The following is a 7433-nucleotide window of genomic DNA, read 5'->3' on the forward strand; positions in this document are numbered from 1 at the left end:
CCCCTATTATCTACCCTTCCTCTTTATTATCTACCCTTCTTCTCCCTCCCTCCCTATTATCTACCCTATCACCCCACCCTTTGTACTTACCTTTCAGCAGTCCTGCAGCGAGTCTCCCTGCCCCATCTAGGTGCCAGCTTGTAATGCTGAGCGCCGGAAATGACGTCATCTTCCGGCCTTCAGCATTACAAGCCGGCACCGAGACCGAGCTATAGGGCTAGCAGAGCTTTAAAAAAAAAAGGCGCTTGGGGCCGCCTGGAGCAATTGCTCCACTCTGCTCCATGGTAGGGTCGGCCCTGCTGCCTACTTCCCTTTCTACCCACATAAGAAGATGGAGAGCCCCAGATAGAGTACCCTGGGGAGTTTCCTTAAATGCATGTCCACATCATATAAGCTCTCCATCAGATTTATTGTAGAGCACAGGGGTCAGCCAATATATTGTGCCAGTAATTTCATAATCGAAGGATAAATAGCATATGAAAGGAGTACAGTTAAACTGACACAAAATGGGGGGCATTTCAAACCCACAGTGAGATATGCATGCCTTTGAGATTTATTTAGACAAAGCCCAGTAGAGCATTAAAGATGGAAGAAGTCATGCAGAGGAGCAAAAGAGACATAAAACAAGGTCCAAAAGCGGGGAACATTTTTCCATTCTATATATAGAATTTAATTCTGTTCAATTTGATGTATTCCAACATACATCTGTTTACAATGTAAATGTTTTTACTTCAAACAACAATTGGAAATTCATCTAAAATAAATACACAGAGCTTACTATCAGAACTATAAGATGCCAACTTAAATGCTTCTGAGAAATAAAGAGTTATGGGCCCCTGTGGAATACGCATGTCTTTTAAAAGGAGACAAATTACTATTTAATTATTCTTTTCAACGTTCCACTAAATCCTGAGAACTCTTGTGCTTTTACCACTAAATAATCTGACTCAACAGACACAACAATGAAAATCTGTACTGGATGTCACCTCATCATGACTGCAGAAAAAGAATGTATATACAGTACAGATACAGTATATCTATATATCTATCTATATATATCTGTATAGTATATGCACAGTAAGGAAAGCATTCCCAGGAGCTGCAGAACGTATGTTCAGATCATCATAAAACAGGCAGACACGCATTCTCACCACATTTGACTTTAACATAATGTCAAGCGTTCTATACAGCATCCAGCTGCATGCTTTAGGGTCCACTCTCCCACATAGTATAAAAATACATTTGGGGATATGTCAAATGACAGGTCTGGCCTTGGTCCTACATCTGGCAAACAGCTGGTCGACATCATCCAGTGAATAAGGAAATCTTTTCACTTCCCTAACAAAAGCTAGAGAACTTGTGCCAATGTTAGAAAAAAAAAAGTTTGTTTTTTTTCCAAAACACTTCAAGCTGGATTATACACATGTCCTGAAACAGATGCGGGCACCTTGTTATATAACCAGAGCAAAAGCAATAGAAGGAAACAAAATCTTACCAAACAAAACAGAATTCCATTTACAGGACAGGTCTAAGATCATATAAACATAGAGACGTACAATGTGTCGGCAGATAGGAACCATTTGGCCCATCCAGTCTGCCCAATTTCTGAATACTTCCTTTAGTCCTAGGATAGCCTTATGCCTACCACATTCATGCTTAACCCCCCATTTAACCTCCGCTACCTCTGCTGGAAGGCTACTCCATGCATCCACTATCCTCTCAGTAAAGTAATACATCCCGATATTACTTTTAAACCTTTGTCCCTCTAATTTAAGGCTATGTTCTTTACAGTAAGGACAATAAGGATGTGGAATTCTCTGCCTGCAGTGGTAGTTTTATTGGAGTCTGTACAGACGTTTAAACTGCAACTGGATGGATACTTGGAAAAACATAATTGTGACAGAAGGACCTGTCATACAGGAGCCCAAGGTACTCAGAGATGGCTCCAGCCTGGCTGCCAAACAGGCAGGAACTCCATTGTTAAACTAATCCCATTAACAGGATGGCTACCAGGGGGATATTCAGTAACTAAAGGGGATTAAAGGTTGGGTTGTCTACCAGTTTATCAATGTTAATTTATGTTAATGAAGTTCTGTGGCTATATCAGTCTATGTTTTACAACAATAAACTGTTCATTCCTGCTGTACTCAGTTCAAGGTAGTTGTGTCTACTTATTGCGTACACATAGCAGGGTTCCAAGGTGCGCATGCTGGCTGGTGCTGGAAGTGATTCCGGGGACAAGAGGAGGATACATGTGGGTGATCTCTGGGAGTTACTACAGCTCTCTTGGTGAACCCATTACAATAATATTCAGGGATATAATCTTTAATTATGGGGAAACAGCTTATTGAACCAATGAGAGGTCTGATTGCTATTCTGGGGTCAAGAGGGAATTTATTTCCCTAGTTTGTTACAAAATTGGAAAAAGCCACAAACTGGGTTTTTTGCCTTCTTATGGATCAACAGCAATTAACAGATATGTGTCTCACCAGTGCTCTGTAGAATGGCATGAGCTCTTCCCTCTTTCTACTGCTAATACCTCTCCCTATAGAACCAAGCATTGTGCTAGCATTACCTGCTGCTCTATTACACATTACGTGGTATATATAAACATTAAGCATGAGTTTGGTGTGGAAGAACTTGACTGGCCCCCACAGAGCCCTGACCTCAACCCCATCAAACAAATTTGGGATGAATATAAACACTGACTGCGAGGCAGGCCTTCTCGTCCAACAACAGCGCTTGATCTCACAAATGGAGGCCATTATAGCAACAAGAGAGGGCAATTCCATTTTATGGACAAATAGGATGTCCAACAAGATCACATAGGTGTAATGGTCCAGGTCTCCACATAGGGTATACAAAATTCCTAACTTTTGGCTTCCCTTTAAAAATGACCAAAATCAGAGCCTGTGAGTTATAATGAAAGGACATTCAAGAGAGATAACATAATTATCTTACAAAAAAACCCCATAAGGCTAAGACTATAATATTTTGAGGAGGAAATGGAAAATATTTTTGTAGAGTCCAGTTTAAACATCCCAAGGTTATCCAAAGGGCTGGAGAACATCCAAAACAAATTAACTTTTTTTTCCATATGTGAAAAGGGAGATGTTTGAATTAAAGTGAACATCATGCCAAGTTTTCAAAATTCTTATTTAAGAGCTTCAAAATCACAATATAATATGGTGCCTGATCATACCTACTAAGAAGAAAAATCTGCCACATTTTAACTTGTAGTTATGGATGTGAAGAATATACAGATAAACTGGACAAATAAATTAAGGGTATATCCACAATACTTCTGTAGGTCACTTAAATAAAAACAATTAAGTTTCCTATGTCACAAAACCATGTAACAATGTATATTATAATGCATGTAAAACATAGAAAATAACATATTTACTGCTTAGTATGACTACAAGACAGCCATGACTAGAAGCAGAATCACAACTAGAGTCTGTTCAATGTGGCTTCACACTTGGCACAGAGTCGTATAGTAAGACCCAGGTTTCCTTCAGCCAAAGAAAGCAATGAGATATATTTAAAAAGATCCAGTTTCATTTTAACTAATGGACTGTATCAGTGATGGGAACACTTTCCACAACTTCTTGTCATCATGCTTTTCAAATACTTAGACTACAAACTGCTTTAGAGCTAAAAAAAGCAGAACCTGAAAATGAATTACTTTTGTAAATGAGAGGGTTGCTCATTTACAAACGAATCGGGTGTATTAAATGAGTTGAGTGGATTTGATATATTTAGGCCATCTTTTCTACAGAGCAAAACAGGCAGGTGCTCCAGATAAAACGCACTGCCTGATTTTGTCCAATTCACCATATATTATTTATGGCAGTGATATGCAGTTACATACCAGTCAACTGTGCTGTTACTTTCAGTCCATCATAACTAATTGAATTAGAATGCGGACGTATGACAGCCTATCCTGGTGCTGGTAAGTGGCTGCAACCAAACAAATTCTTGGTAAACGCCAAAAACTAAGCCAGACCCACATGAAACAAACTAAAACAAAGACAAAATGCTACAAGTTTGAGGCTGAAATCTGCGGGCTGTTTCACTCCCACTCTCACAGACTCTCTGAATGTCTCCCTACCGTCTCTGCCAATCACTTCTGTGTTTTGCAGCTCCGCTTCCGTGTCTTTCATCTCTTGTTCTTCATTTTATTGTTCTTCTCTCTTCTTTCTTTATCCACATCTCTGCAGACATAACCTCCTGGTGAACTTTCACCAAAATGGCAGAGCTTCTAGTGACATCCTCTCCACAGATTGGAGGGTCTGGGTAAACGATGTCATTGGAAGCTCCACCGTTTTGCCATAAAATAACCCTGCCGAAGTGGCAGAGCGTCTGGTGACATCCACTCCTCTGATTGGAGAAGGTCACCTGAAGCTCTGTCATTTGGTGCTACGATAACCTTGTGTGGACTTTTGCCAAAATGGTTGAGCTGCTGGTGATGGTGTCTTCCCTGATTGGAATATCTGTGAGAGGAGATCACCGGAAGCTCTGCAATTTTGTGTTACGATAACCTTGTGTGAACTTCCGCCAAAATGATGGAGCTTCTGGTGACGTCCTTTATCCTGACTGTAGGATCTGGGTGGGGCGTCACCGGAAGCTGCACCATTTTGGCAGAAGTTTGCTGGGAGGTTATGTACATGGGATGCGGAAGAAGAAAGAAGAGAGAAAAGAGAAGACAGAAGAACGGAGAAAGGAGAACAAGAAGATGCAAAGCAAAAAGATGTGAGACACGGAAGCAGAGCTGCGAGACACAAAAGCGGAAGTGGTCAGCAGACATTTTGGAGAGCATGAGAGAGAGTGAATTAAAATAAGAGAGTGAGAGTCTGAGAGAGTCAGTGAGTGAAAGTAAATGTGGGCGTCGGAGAACAAAGTTTTTTCCCGAAACTAAAATGGGCCCCAATTTTCATCTGAAACGAATAGACAGGAAAAGGAACTTGCTGTCCGAAAACAAATAGGTCAAAAACGAATCAAAAAATTTGTCCGAATCGTTTTTGACCAATTTGCGTATGTCTAAGTAACATAACCCTTAAAAATATTGGAGATATTTTCTTCAGATATTATAAAATTGTGAATGAAGTGACTCATATTCTATTATACTTCATGTTAAAAATAAAGAGCACACATCAGTATATACAAAACAGTATTTATTAAAGCTTTTTTTGTTTGCGGATCTGGGTCTGTTTTTTGAAAGGCAGCATTAGTAGCACATGAGTTGGTTCTGTTCTCAGTAATTATCTCTTGGTTTCACTATTGTAGACTTCTTCAGTTTAATTGTACAGGATAACAGAAAAAGTACAGAAAAGGTGGTTTCACCGACACAGTACATTAGTAGATAAAACATATTTGCAGCCATACGATCAGAACCAGTCTTATTGTCAGAAGAATGATGCCCCCACTGCATGGAAGCAAGTTCTGGACCTGCCAGAGAAGCAAAAGAAGCCCCATAACTTGTGGAGTACACACAAGAGGTCTATGCTTATACTCATTCTAAATGTAAAAATAGACATGACATGTGTATGCGTGTGTGATGACAGAGACACTTGCCTGGTGTGCTTTTTGGTCAAGGACCAGGCCTATATACCATTTAAGTGGCCCATTGGATCTTTCCTTTGTTGCCAGTTGCAGGTACAAAGCATGTATGGAATAGCAATGTTATGTGTACTCTAAATTGGTCAGATTTCTTTCCAAAGTTATGTTGCTACACTAGCTGTGCTTTTGGTGCCAACTGATTTGAGTTCATACAACATGAATGCAAGCACTAAAAATGAGATATCTTCACATTCGAAGCAACATCTAGTTTATTAGCAGATTCTAAACCGTATCTGTTACAAGTGGGCACTGACATCTTACAAACATGGCATATCTGGATAAAATTGTGTGCAATGCATCAGTGGGCCTGCCTTTCTATGTCTTTCGTGACTTCCTTATATCTAGAAGAAGGGTAAGGGTCTGCCCGTAGGAACGCACTATTTCAAATGAAATATAAGGAAACTTTGGTTAGATAACAGTTGTGATGAAAACAAAGCAACAGCCGAAATCAATTCTAAATCAATTATATCACTTCTATTTCTTCTAACATCCGGACGTTTAAAAACTGTAATTGGCAGTGAAACACACATTAAATAAGTCATAAAAGTACAGTTTAAAAATACAACACACCTGTAAAATTCAAATGCAATTAGACATTAATTATCTCTTTGAAATATGAAACATGCCATCACAAAACAAAAAACAAATCTTTTTTCCAAAACGTATTATTTTTTAATTCTCTGCGTTTAAAGCAAGCAGCTTAGAGGTAAGTTGGAATGTACGTTTATTTTGACAGATGAAACACAGTACTAGTTCAGACCTCTTTCCTCCTACGTCACATACGTGCATACAATTCACAATATACCGACCCACAATGTACTATGTGTATTGAACTGATTGTGAACGGACACTTTTCTGATTCTTTTTACTTCCTCAAGGTTGACAGGAGGGAAGTTAATCAAGCAGGAGTGTTGTAAATGTTATACCTCTGATCCAGGACAAAAAAATAATACTAGTTACATGACATGACATGTAACGACTTTTTAGCATCCAGTGTAGGTATGAGTTAAGTTAGTTTCACAATTTAACACAATGCATGAAAAACAAAAGCAGTGTGAACTACTAAAAACTCTTCTTGATTGTCAACTTTTTTGAGCAAGGCGATCCTAACCGTTTTCAGTAAGCTCAAATTGTTATGCTATGTGCTCTGTTTTGCACGCTGTATTTGTCCAACGTGCAGTACTGTGGGGTTGTGATACTAATTACTATTCGATAATAATAATCCAGATTTGGCAAATTCAATAAAGAATACTTTCACGATGCATGTAAAGAGTCCAATTATATGGTATTTTCAGAAATTCACCTCACTGCAGCAACTAGGCATTAGGAAATGGAAACCCTGGCATGTTTCTCCAGTTTGTCTTATAAAATGCATTGTACTTTACTATGATTTTTTTCAAGTAGAACAAACATGTCTTTATGTCCTTATGTAAAACTGCAGACCATTTATTGCATTAATGTTATAAAAAGTAACAGAATGTTACAGAATCTTGTAGTACCTTCTTTATTGGACTAACTGTATTTTGTCTTGACAAGGTTTTGGGAGTTCTCTTTATCAAGTCAAAAGGCTCCTGAAAGCTTCTTATTACAAAATACTGTTAGTCCGATAAAAAATGGTATTACAAGTTTGTGCAACGTTCTGTTACTTTTCGTCTACATTACTGGACTTATATGGCTGCTCCTGAATTTATAAAAAGTAATTCTGTAAAAGCTAATATTTAACTAAACACACTGACATTTTGACTAATGGTTTGTTGCCCCCAATGTTTACAATAATTCACACAAGACCATGGCATTTGATCTGCTAAGAT

The sequence above is a fragment of the Sceloporus occidentalis genome, unplaced genomic scaffold (assembly GCF_023333645.1).
Source record: "Sceloporus occidentalis isolate IW3139 unplaced genomic scaffold, rSceOcc1.0.p SCAF_11, whole genome shotgun sequence".
Taxonomy (NCBI): domain Eukaryota; kingdom Metazoa; phylum Chordata; class Lepidosauria; order Squamata; family Phrynosomatidae; genus Sceloporus; species Sceloporus occidentalis.